General features: G+C 37.4%; 1 pseudogene; it reads left to right on the top strand.

The window, feature by feature from the left end:
- The first annotated feature begins 1,385 nt into the window (after positions 1-1,385).
- Positions 1,386-12,033, top strand: LOC118769355 (annotated as a pseudogene).
- The last annotated feature ends 670 nt before the right edge of the window (positions 12,034-12,703 follow it).

The following is a 12,703-nucleotide window of genomic DNA, read 5'->3' as shown; positions in this document are numbered from 1 at the left end:
ACAATTAGGCCTGGGTGGCACACAGTAAGTTTAGTGAAATCTGGCCACTTTGGGGTGCTATACTGAAAAACAGGTTTAAACACCCATGTGTTCGTACGCTTTTTATGAAATTTGGCACACTCATAGAGGACTGTCCCAGCTGTCCACTCATCAATTTTGGGGTCAGTAAATCAAACCCTCTAGCACCACCATCAGGTCAAAGTTCAGATAAGGTAAATCCTGACCCTGTTGGAATTTTTTCAAAATTCTTTTTTTCCTAGATTCCTTAGGTCAGGCCGAGCCCAACGCACCCAATGCTGTTAAAGTCCGCCATATTGGATTTCCGCCATTTTGAATTTTTACAAAAAGTGTTTTTTTGCTACTCCTCCTACAAAATTTGTCCAATCTTTACCAAATTTGGTACACATCATCTTCAGACCATGCCTCACAAAAATTAATTAAATAATTAATTAATTAATTAATTAAATAATTAAACCAAATATTTTAGATATTCCAAAGCGTTCACCCGTAACATGCAAATGAGTTTGACAGCAAAGACACCAAACAGGAAGTGAGGTCATATCTCGGCAATGCTTTTGTGTCTTCACACCAAACTTGGTATATGGCCTTCCTACACAGTCCTGAGAGTGTCCAAGAAGTTTTGTGTCATTGCACCACTAGGTGGCGCTATAACTAAAACAATTGAATTTCTGCTCATAACTTTTGAAGTCTTTAGCTTAGAATTATGATTCTTTTTTCTTTTGATTCCTTGGGTCATGTCAAGTTGAACAGATGTAAAATTTTCATTTCCACCATATTTGGATTTCCGCCATTTTGAATTTTAGTGAAAACAGTCTTTTCGCTACTCCTCCCACAAATTTTCTCCAATCTTCACGAGTCAGAGCATATTGAGATATCTCACAAAAGTTATCCATGATTTTTTGTGTATGGAAAGCATTTGCTAGTAATGCACTAACAAAGTCAACAGAAAAGACACCAAACAGGTAGTGAGGCCATATGCCCTGAGGGTGCCCAAGCATTTTTGTGTCATTTGACCACTAGATGGCGCTATAACACACATTGCATATAACTTGTATTATACTTATATTTTGACATATCTTTTGAATTGCGTGGCCTAAAATCATAATTCTTTCTTCTGATTCCTTCAGTCATGTCTGCCTTATTGCAAAACAGGCCCTCATTGTGCTTGGCCCCAGTATTGCTGCTTGCAGTTATTATTATTATTATTATTATTATTATTATTATTATTATTATTATTATCAGTTGTAGTAGTTTTTCTGCAACCATCATGAATCCAGTTATAAAATCATATAGGCATCATATGTTTCTAGCATATGTATACTGAGGTAGGTAAGTGTAAAAGCATATTCTGATTTTAGGTAAAGATTGACACCATGGAGATGAAAGAGCCACTCTGTCTGATTGCGTGCACAACAAATAATAAACTGATGGTGAACCAGGAGGCCCTGAAGATCCTGAGCTCCTTTGAGCAGCCTGTGGTGGTGGTGTCCATTGTGGGCAAATACCGCACTGGCAAATCTTACCTGATGAACAGACTGGCTGGGAAGAACAAAGGTAAGACTGTAAATGCAAAGCAATCAAAGTCTGGATTGGTTGTTTTATACTTCGCAGACTCCAGTATTACATTCTGATTGACCAGGATACATGTTTGGTAAGTAGCTGTTGATTGTCCTATGATGATAAACATTGAGCAAAAGAAATTATGGTGGATAGTTATGTATTGTTACAGAAATTATTATAGTCATTTATGCTTTGGGTAAGTGAAATAAATGTGAAACATTATCCATTTTAAAGGAAGTGTATCATTCCAAATGTAATTCAAATCATGTGTTTGTGTGATGCATAAAATAGGGGACTCTGACGTTGACACATGTGGTTATTTTTTCTGCTGAATTAAAAAAAAAAATGTTAAAGTCAAACTCATATCATTCACAATACATTTTGGATACTTTGTTAGCATTACAGATGTGACTGTATGCTGACCATAACATTACATTACATCATTTAGCAGACGCTCTTACGCAGAACGACTTCCAAATAAGTGCATATCTCTGAAACCCTGACAGTGAGTTGGTATAAACCAAAATAATGAAAAGCCATGGAAGTTCTGTTGGAAGATAGATAGGCCGCTACAAGACTGCTAGGATTTCAAAGTCAGACATGCAGAGCCTTTCTCTACATACGTCGCTCTCACGCCACTTGTTGTTGGCAAACTTCACTACTCAGGCTCTTACCTGTTGTTTCCTAATCCAAGTGTCCTGAAGAGCCAAGGTTATCATAGAAAAGAGACTTGTTCTCAACATAGCTGTCCAATGCATTTCTGTATTCTTGTGAGCAGTGTATAGTTGCCTGTAGTTCATGCTTTGTGGCCTGGAATCGTTGAGGGGAAAGGCGTCTTTTTGATCATTCATTTTTGTCTGTCTCTCAGACCACCTTTCCTTCCCTGCTTCTTGTTCCTTTTAGGAATTGAATTTCCCTCTCCATTTCTAGGAGTGCCCAACAATGCTCCCAGTTCAGTTGAAACCCTGCTCCTCATTGATGATTTTGTTGTATTCAAACTTATAATTTGGCCTGTCAAATTATTTAATAATTTCTTCCAAAAAACAGATGAAACAGAAACAGAAAATGAAGTCATTTTGACCTTTGACCTCAAGTTATCTCAAACTGTATAAACTTTAGAAAAACTAAATTGTCCTTTTAAAATTAACACACATTGTAGCTTAGACTCTTATTTACATCACCTGAAGGTCTTGTGTTATGCCCATCATCAGTTGAGGCACAGCATACAGGTAAATACAGAATATCAGGTCAGGCATATAATTAGGTCAAGTGATGTAATGTAACTGTGAGACTCACATCTGCATTTGAAAAAAGTTCATAGTTCGACGTTTATTGCGACAAAACTACCACTTAATCAGAACTGACTTCAGAGGTATGTTTCAGAAATTGAATCCTGTTTTTCCATAGGTGTGTGTCAGGTTCTACTTTGCGGAACGGACAATCAGATGAATCAGATGAGACTGGTCTTGCAGAGATGAGGTTTATTCCCCAGGAGTAAACAGCACACACTAAGACTGCCTAGGCTCAGATGAACACTGACAGAAATACCCAGATGTGATTAGGCCATGCCTCAACAGTTGTTCATTGCATTTAGACAGAGCGGCATGGCAGTGAACTACAAGCATTGATATGGTGATGACCCTTTGTTCTAGGGCAGTTCCTGTGGACCATTTGATGTGAACCAGACAGACCCTATAGCTCTGTATTTGACATGGTTTGAGCAAGTAGATAAAGGTGCAATAAATGGAAGGATATGTCAATAATAAAATTTGACTCTTTCTGACATTTCCGCCCATTGAAAAGAATATTGCGTCATGAGTCAAGGCCTGCCTCAATTATGGATGCAACTGGATGATTAGCAATCTCATGTTAAATCTTTCCAAACTCAACTACTCTACATGTCAGCTAATTCATCACCACTATACAACATCTCCTTGAAAACATGACTGTGTCATGAACCCAGGAACATGGGGATGGTGCTGGATACTAACCTATCCTTCACAGACAATGACACACAACTCTGGATTCCTGCTCCTCTCTAGGTACTCTCTAGACTAGACTACTGTGACTCTCCTTTGACTGGCTTCCCAGAAAGTGCTATCACACAGAATGCAGCTACTTGACTGATCTACAGCCAACCAAAATACTTTCATGTCACATCTCTCCTTATCACTCTACACTGGCTACCTGTTATGGCTCCGACAAAATTCAAATCTCTGGTTCCAGCCTAGTAACAAAAACTGCACCGCCATACTTACAATCTGATCTGATCACTTAGTCATCCCTTCCTGGAAGGATTACTCATCTTGTTCATGTCCCCTCTCCCTTGCCCACAAGTGGTGGAATGAGCACTCCACAACTGTTAGAATTGCAGTATTGTCCATCTTCAGGCACAGACTGAAAACCTACCTATTCAGACTACACCTGGGCTCTCCAAACTCTGACACTTTTCCTTCCCGTAATAAAAGCTAGTTTTCTAGAGGTGTCACATGACTGTATCTTCATTGGTTGTACATAAAGGGATAGTCGTACTTCAAGCTTTTGCAGTGGCATAATGTCATTGGAAAAAAATGTGGCAATATAAACATGAGGGCTGTAAGTTGTCAGTAATAGTTTAGAGGTTGTACCCCTACGGCAACTCTTACTCCCATTGTGGCAATGTTTCCCGTAACAGCACTACATTTGAAGAATGGCAATGCTGATTTGTTATGTGTGCAGCTAGTTGCCTAACTCTATTGGATGCACATCTTGTAAGTTGTTCTGGATAAGAATGGCTGCCAAATGAATAAATAAAAATTGCAAATCTCTCTCTTCTTGTAAATCAGATTTGGATGCATGCTATAAACACAGCTCATTACAAACCAGATCATTGTTAAATGGAGACTGTCTATATGTTGTATAGCACACTAATGTCAAAACAAAACTGACCCTGCTCTGTATGAGATAAACCTATTGCGTGAATAATCACTGAAAGAACCAAGGTCACTGATTTTGTTCTTTCTCTTTTTCAGGCTTCCCTCTGGGCTGTACTATCCAGTCTGAGACAAAGGGCATCTGGATGTGGTGTGTGCCCCACCCCCACAAAGATGACCACACACTGGTTCTGCTGGACACAGAGGGTCTGGGGGATGTGAAGAGGGTAGGACAGCCCAGTCTTCAAACGTCACTGTACATATATCTTTGCAGTATTTAACTGCAGGAACCACAACACGATATGAACTTACTGTTCAATCTTGTAGCACTTTCATGCATTTAGATTTGGGACACTGTTTGACACTTGTTTGTCAAACAATTCAGCCAAAAAAAAACAAAAAAAAAAACAAAAAACAATGCATCTGAATGCCCTATCGGGTTTGAAAGATGTAGATTAAAACTATTTTTTTCAACAGATAATAACATATTAAGTATTTATCTTTAATGCATTTATCAATGTCTTAATTCAACTCAAATTTGTGGGGATTTACAATATATTATCACATCAAAGCAAGATCCTGAAATGAATTGTCCTTTTTACAGGGAGATGAGAACTATGACACATGGATCTTCATATTGGCTGTCCTTCTGAGCAGCACCTTGATCTACAACAGCATGGGCACCATTGACAATGAGGCTATAATGAAACTGCAGTATCCTTCAGACCAAGCAGGTCATGGTGTGGCAGGACTGTAAGGGTATGGATGTAAAAATACTACTTCCTGGTGGGACACAGTAAATTGTTTTCAAACAATTTGGTTCCAAGAAACAATTTTGATGTATATTGTTTTTATGCAATGATTTCTTTTTTCATCTCACTCCTTGGAGGCACATTTCATTGCAGAATTATGGATTGCACCTAGCAAAATTATTTTAGTTGCAAGTTAAGTTTTATTTAGGTCACATGAAATATAACATGTAAAATATGAGGTTATAAAAATATGCACATTTAATTTCAAACATTGTCACAACAGGTTAATATATGTCTAGAAACAACCTGCATGCAATCTTCTTTTCATTTGCATCTGGTTATGTTGTACCTTGTGGTGAGGAAAGGCTATAGGCTTAAACATACCATGCACAAAAGCCTTTAAATTTTCACAATACATTAATATAGTGCACTCTGCTTGTAAGAGTCACATCTGTTCAGGGTGATTTGATTTTTTAAGGTGATAGTTCTTTAAAGCAGAGTTCCAAAAGAACAGACAAAATTTTGGTTTATGTCTTACATGTTGCCATCATGTTGTGTGTAGCAGTATCAGAACAAAGATATTTTTCTCATTAAGCACAGTGGGACTCTTATTATCATCAGTAAGCTATTATAAAAACAGGTTTCTCAATAAGTGCAGTATAATTGTCATCAGTATTATCAGAACGTTTCTCATTATGTACCTAAGCCTATTACTCTCATTATCATCAGGCCATTTGTCTATCATTAATAGTACCTTTAACTACTATCATTAATAGGTAGTAGTAGTATCAGATCTACAATTTGGTTTGGGAACATAATTCTGCTATGACCAACCCGTCAGTCCTGACCCAGACTTTAAAAACAATGGTCTACAATGCCAGAGTGTGGTCAGTGTCCTTAACTAAATTCACAATTAAAAATATAATTGGACTTATATAATCAGATTCTTTTAGTGTCTCTGCCATAACAGCCTAAAAAGCTGTGTAGCCTAAAAAAAGTGTGTTTCCAATGTTCCTTCTTCCATTATTTTCCTCCTTTCCAACTTCAGGATGCTTGTGGTGGACACAAACACAAGTTCAATTTATGAGTACATTCAAGTCTGCTTTTTTTCTTTACATATGGTTATGTTCCATTGAATCTACTTTAGTAACGTTATACTTGAGTGAGGTAAAAATAATTCTTAGAAGCATAGTGGTTGATTCTTAGAAAAAGAGTACTTAAACAGCATTAGTATAAGGAGTTTATCATATCATTAGCACTTGTTAGCAGATTGCACTGTATTAGCAATATTAAATGAATATCAAATTGATGTGAAAACTGTTGAAATATTTCATAATATCATTTACCACCCGGTCTTTTGCATTCTCTTATATGTTTAGTTAATTAGTTATGTCATTATTATGCATAGATTTATTTATTTATTCCATTTAGTTTCGATTTGGGAGTGCTTCTACTAACTCTCCCAGAGCTCTTCTAGGTTTATACCATATATACCGTAAGTACATTTTACTCCAACAAGAAAATAACAACCTACATTATTTAGCTGCATATCACCCTTTCCCCAGAGTGTCATCTTCCCTAACAACAGTGTAAAACAGGTTTGTGACCACAATTTCAGACCACATAAAGGTGAGATCCAGCTGTAAGGATGAGGACTCTCAGTATGCTGATTTTTTTCCCTCGTTTGTGTGGGTGGTGAGAGACTTCCATCTGGACCTGAGTATCGATGGAAAATGCATCCCTCCTGATGAATACCTGGAAAACTCTCTCACACTAAAAGAAGGTAAAAACCAAGCCTGTCACCTTGCATATGTTCTAATTCACCACTAAAAAGGTAAGACTCATTTAAAAACAAGTCTGTAAAATTTATTTTTTAAAGGGGAAGACAGACTCAGCTGTTCTGATGTCTTCAGGAAGACTGTTCCAGAGACTAGGAGCTGTTACTGCAAAAGCACAATGTTTAATGTTTAGTTTGGACTCACAAGCAGTTAGAAGTGCTTTATCTAAAGATCTAAGTAGGTATTCAGTTTTGGGAGATAAAGGTCAGTAATTTAATCAAGTTACAATCTATTTCTTGCTTTAAAATCAGTAATCAATAAAATATTAAAATCAATTCTGAAAGCAACTGGAAGCCAGTGCAAAGAGGCCAGGATGAGGATTATGCATGGTCTCTTATTAGTTTTAGTCATAAGCCTAGTGCCTCAATTTTGAATTAACTGAACACAAGAAAGTTAAGATGACATTAAGGGGTAGGAGAGTATTCAACAGCACAGGATGCTAGGTGTATGACCATGGCGGAGCTAGACAGTGTAGACAGGAAGGCAAGTAAGTAATGTCAGTTCAGTTACATCTGAATGAATGCCCAGTCAATTTTGCAGGTTTAAGGAAACACACCAGATAGGCAACACACCAGATAGTAACTCTGTTACAGCTCCTCTTTGCAAACAGTTGCCATGTAGTAGGTTGGTAGGGCATACCTCATACATATAAAGCAGGAGTGTAGCATTGTGGTTAAGGAGCAGGACTTGTAACCAAAAAGTTGTTGGTTTGATTCCCCACTGGGGACATGCTGCTGTACCCTTCAGCGAGGTACTTAACCCACAATTGCCTCAGTAACTATCCAGCTGTATAAATGGATAACATCGTAAAAAAAAAAAAAAAAACTGTAACTGATGTAAGTTGCTCTGGATAAGAGCATCTGCTAAATGCCAGTAATGTAATGTAATGTACAGCACAGTCAGTGAGTCCTGTTTAGAGGTTTCCTACAGAAATAACCCCAGTGAGATCTTACTTATTACAAATATTTACTTCTGTGCCTTCTAGCCTCATTTAACCTGGGTGCAATATCATGAGACATCAACACAAAAAAATACTCAAACTTGGACCATTTTCACTTTCTTCCTTGATTGTGTTCAAATATAATCCTTTCACTGAGATTCCACGAGATGTATGTTCTCCTCGGCCACATTTGCAGGACTTTGAAGATCATGTAGTGAGTATCAAATACCACTTGGTTACTACTATCATCATCTGTCCACATACACATCCTTGTACACAACCCATGAAGATGCAGTGTGCATATTTACAGAGAAGGAAACAAAAAAAATACATTTATTTACCTCAAGAGAGAGAGTAAATACTGACAAATAAACTAAATTGATTAAACTGCTTTGGCACAATCCCAAATATACTCAAAGGATATAAACTTATCACCTATCAGGCAGATAATCATTTCCCTGTCGACACCAAACCACCAACTTACACAGTAAACCTTCCCTGCTAAAACTGGAGTAATACCATATTGCATTGGAAGTGTACTTTACTACGCAGCAAGCTGTATGGATGTGGCTTATTTTAATCCATTAAGAACGTCATTTTAATCCATTAATATCTGAACAAAAATGTCCTAGTAAGGTAACACAATATAAAAAATAGTAGCTGACAGTCATACATTGGCAATAGTCATTCATTAATGTACAATAGCTAACAATCATTCATTAATGGAGGCTGCTATCAGTTCACATGTCCTGCTATCCTGGACCTATGCTCAGCCACCATTGTGGTCATTTCTGTAGGACACCACAAAAAACAATGGTTTTGGGCTGGAAGGTTTGACAGATTTCAATAAAGGTTTGAATAAGAAAAAAAAAATCTATCTGCTTTTGGCAGATTGCAGGTGTTAATTTCACACCCTGGGTCTCTAGCCCTGCTGGTAAAAGTACCAACATGGAGAGTGAATAGTTAGTAGATATAGGTGGGAAACACTTGCACTTAATACTCACTCTATTTTGTATCTGTGTTATTTGTGCACATTACTGAACATTCAGTCTTGTTAAATTTGGCACTATTCAACAAAGGTAATTCATCAATCTAAAGAAATAGAAGTACCGCAGGAAATTTGTTTTAATTTAACTGGAAGAGACACAACTGCATCTTTTTCACAACTGTGAAATATTTTATCTGTTGCTTATGACATAAACTATCTCTAAACATGTCATGTTTTTCCCTTAAGGTGAATCTGAGCAAATTTCCAGCTATAACGCTCCCCGTAAGTGCATCAGGAAGTATTTTCCCAGTCGGAAGTGCTTTGTATTTAAGCTTCCTGTCCCACATGGGAAACTGAACACACTGGAGAAACTGAAGAATGCTGACCTGGATCCTGTTTTTGTCAAGCAAACGTCTGAATTCTGCAATTACATTCTCAGTTGTGGTGGAAAGACAGTTTTTACTGGGGAGAGCACTATCACAGGAAGTAGTACGTATGAAAACATAAGATACTGCACAACTGATGAAACATCTTCCCAGGAGAAATGATATTACATTTGCAAACTGGTTTAGTATCACTCTGAAGCCATTTTACGACAAAGGAACATAAATGCGTATCAGAGTATAATGTACTGATTAAACCTGAGAAAAGTTTATCAGTTCAAACTTTTTTTTTTTGAGCTAGGTAATTTACCTGATCTGGTTCATAAAAAATTTCAAAAGGCTTTATACTATAGATGTTTTACCTTTCCAAACATATATTTTACATCTTGTTCAACAACGACAATCTAGGGCCTGATTTAAATAGTGCAAAACGAGGAATGGTCAGCAAAAGCATGCGGTAGCATTTTGTCGCAGCGCAGTTGGTAGTTTTAGATTTGCATAAATTCACCTCATTGCCTTTGTCCATGTTACCTACCTGCTTCTGTAAAGGTTACAGGTGCTTTGTCTTTCTATTCCACTGGATCATTCCAGTGCATGTAGGCCTATGTCCCAATAAGCTATCAGTTCGGCTCAATGCTGCTCTGCTTGGGTTCACATTGATGACACCCATGTGCACCATGCAGTCAAGTTGTCATTTAAACCTGTTTTACACTGTTGTTAGGGAAGATGACACTCTGGGGAAAGGGTGATGTGCAGCTAAATAGTGTAGGTTGTTATTTTCTTCCTGGAGTAAAATATACTTACGGTATCTTAAAAACCTAGAAAATCTCTGGGAGAGTTAGTAGAAGCACTCGAATTGAAACTAAATGGAATAAATAAATAAATATATACATACATAATAATGACATAATTAACTAAACATATAAGAGAATGCAAAAGACCTGGTGGTAAGTGATATCAGTGGTGATATCGCTCCCCAGTGGTGGAACGAACTCCCTGTCCTGCTACGAACAGCTCCATCACCCCATTCCTTCAAACAGGGTCTGAAGACGCACCTCCTCAGACTCTACCTGGACTGACCCAGCACACAATTGTTGCCACCTACCCCACCCCCCCACCCCCCCCCCCCCCCCACAAATCAGTGCTGTTGTAAATTTCTGTGTGCTTTTTTTGAATTGTTTCTTTTCCCCGCCTTTACTCTGACACTCATTGCGCTGTTTGAAGTTGTTGAAGTTTGCTGTTTGAAGGTGTATTGTATTAGTTGCCCTATATGCTGTAGTTGTACAATTCAGATAGTACTGTGTCCTCAAACAGACCTTGCTCTCAGCTGAGAACTACTGCCTCATTGTGAAACCGTACACATCCTGTCCCCGTACTGTCGCTATACTTACTGTATGCACTTTTGTACGTTGCTTTGGATAAAAGCATCTGCTAACTAAATAAATGTAAATGTAAATGTAAATGATATTATGAAATATTTCAACAGTTTTCACATTCATTTAATATTGCTAATACAGTGCACTCTGCTAACAAATGTTGGTAAACTCATCCTTATACTAATGCTGTTTATGTCGTATTTTTCTAAGAATCAAGCACTATGCTTCTAAGAATTACTTTTTCCTTACTCAAGTACAATGTTATTAAATTAGATTCAATGGAACATTACCATATGTAAAGAAAAAAAGCAGACTTGAATATACTCATTGTAATTTAACAAGACAAAATAGATACAATAACATGATAATTATGTTCAAAAGACACAACTGATCATCAAATAATCTTCAAATGTTAAGCATGCTTGGTCAACTGCATTTCCTTTATGCAGTGTTTAATGTGACAGATGTCTTTTTGAGAGAACACTATATGCATAGATTGAGCTAAATACAGCATTTGGTTTGGAGGGATCCTTTTGTAATTAATATGCCAGAAGTCGGGCATTGGCAGATCCCATCACCTCACTCTTTAACTCTGTTAACAAAAAAAGGAAAGAGAAACCCAGAGAGGCAGGACTTGAGGTGATGAGGTTGAGTTTATTTCATCATAATCCATGAAGATGCAGTGCTCATATTTACAGAGAAGAAAACAAAAAATACATATTTGAAAGAAACTTTCAGCAAATACTAAATTGATTAAGCTGCTTTGGTATGGTTCCAAATATTCCCAATAAAGAAGAAGAGAGAAACAAACAACATTTTTATCACACAAGATATACAGAATGAAAAAGTGGTTGTATACTGACCCCTCCTCTTTTTGCCTGTATTTGAATTTACGCCATTAAATTAGCCCTTAAAACTTTTTGTGGGGGGACTCTTTACTGTCCTATTATTACCACGCTATTAACTGATCTTTCTTTGCTGTGTGACTCTAGTGCTGGCTACATTGGTGAAGACTTATGTGGAAGCCATTCAGAAAGGGCAGGTTCCATGCCTGGAGAATGCGGTTCTGGCTCTGTCTCAGTTGAGAAGTCATACGCCCTCTACAGGCAGCTGATGAGTCAGCGAGTGAAACTCCCCACAGAGACACAGCTCGACAGAGGTCATGAGGACTGCAAGAAGGAGGCGCTGCAGGAGTTCATGGCCAGCTCCTTCAAGGATGACGACCAGCGCTATCAGATTGAACTTGTTGTAGGTTTGCACTAACTCAAATTTGCAAAATATATATTTTGTATATTGTGTAAACCTCTGTTAAAATAAAATGTTAAAACATAGTACAGCAAAATGTGTTATTAGATAACACTAAATAATCTTGCACATATCTTAAATATGTGATTATGGTAACAAATAATACCAGAGTAAAGCATTGTCAGTGACTTTTTTGTGTTTTCAGAGTCGTATAAATCATAAATATGAGGAAAAAATGTACAGACAACAGAGATCTCTCCATGAAACACTGCATGGATTTATAAGATCGGATTTTTAGCCATTTTCCACAGAGTACTTCATCAGACAAGGAGGTTATGAAGCTTACAAGACCAAACAAAATGCCTGATGATTCAGCAGTACAGAAGTACACCTGGTGGAGGCATTGAGGTATAAACTTTTTGCCAACGTTCAAATTTGAGACAACGAGGCAAACCTTATGTATTCCTCTCTGATAGAAATTGTGTTTCCATCTGCAAGGGCCTGCATGCTTTATTATCAGTATCTCACATTGGCTAATTGGCAACACACTATATTTAATATACCATAATCAGTTTCAAAGGGCTTTAATTTTCTCAATTATCTTTGGAGTAATGCTGAGAAAAAAAAAACGTGATGGCAAGTTAGAGCTTGAATGTTTAAGCAGTGATAGAAATCAATTTTGTAATTT

Source organism: Megalops cyprinoides, chromosome 22, assembly GCF_013368585.1.
Source record: "Megalops cyprinoides isolate fMegCyp1 chromosome 22, fMegCyp1.pri, whole genome shotgun sequence".
In the NCBI taxonomy this organism is placed as follows: Eukaryota; Metazoa; Chordata; class Actinopteri; order Elopiformes; family Megalopidae; genus Megalops; species Megalops cyprinoides.
The sequence above is the reverse complement of the archived record's forward strand: the minus strand, read 5'-3'. Positions and strand labels throughout refer to the sequence as shown.